Genomic DNA, 1,042 nt, shown 5'->3' with positions numbered 1-1,042 from the left:
GTTCAATAATAAGTTTCCTCGCCATTGATGGCAAGCCCGAGGAGGCTTGGAATTTGGAATGATTAGAACAATTTATTTGTTTGATGTCATGAATCATTATGATGCACTTATTGTTGCTATTCAAGAATGCTATGTATTTAGTGACTTCACACAGACTATTTAACTTTTCGTAGTTGAGAAGTTGGCTGCCCTTGCTTGTAAATTAATACCTTGTTTATTTAGTTATTAGTGTTGGGTCATCAGCCGAAAGGGGTTTATGTTGGGCTTGTTTAACTAATTCATATAGCAAAATTCTTCATATATACTGGTGTCTTAAAATACAATGTCAATTGCTATTGTATCACTTGGGTCGTACCTGAAGTTCTCAAGTCTAAAGTTTCAATTTGAGTATAAAGTAGGAAGCCATGCTCTCATGGCAAAAGCACAATGCATCAAAGCTTAAAGGTTGATAGAACCAAAAAATTGAGATACAGGTTTCAATGATGAAACTGTAAGCACGATGGTCTATTTGGGTGGTAAATATGGGACTATAGTTGTAAGAAATTCCCAATGATATTTATATAAAACTTTTTTCTACCAAATAACATGACTAATTTCTTATATAATATTTTCATTTTTCTAGAATCAGACTTTTATTGAAAATTTACTTTTGAAAACCAAGTTTACAAGACAAGTTAGGTTCTATTCTCTTTATAAAGAGAGACCAAATAAAATACTATTTATAAAATCTCTTAATAAACAGCTTTTTATCAACATCAATAGCACCTTTCTTTTAGTGAAAATTTACTTTTGAAAACCATGTTTAAAAGACAAGTTAGGTTCTCTTTAAAAAAAAAAATATATCAGCATTTTATAATGAAAAAAATAAAATAGAAAAGTTGCTTTTTATGAAAAGTTCACAAAGGAGCTTTCAACTTGTTATCCTACTTTTGTTCTTTGAATTTGTTATCATATTTTTATTCTTTGAATACATTGTATCTGTATTAGTTACGCAGTTAACTCAGTCACATGTGTTATTAGAAATTATTCTCTAATATGTTAG

This window comes from Gastrolobium bilobum, unplaced genomic scaffold (assembly GCF_033153095.1).
Source record: "Gastrolobium bilobum isolate Gb01-03AN ecotype WA unplaced genomic scaffold, APGP_CSIRO_Gbil_v1 utg17247, whole genome shotgun sequence".
Taxonomy (NCBI): Eukaryota; Viridiplantae; Streptophyta; class Magnoliopsida; order Fabales; family Fabaceae; genus Gastrolobium; species Gastrolobium bilobum.
This window is presented reverse-complemented; position numbering follows the sequence as displayed.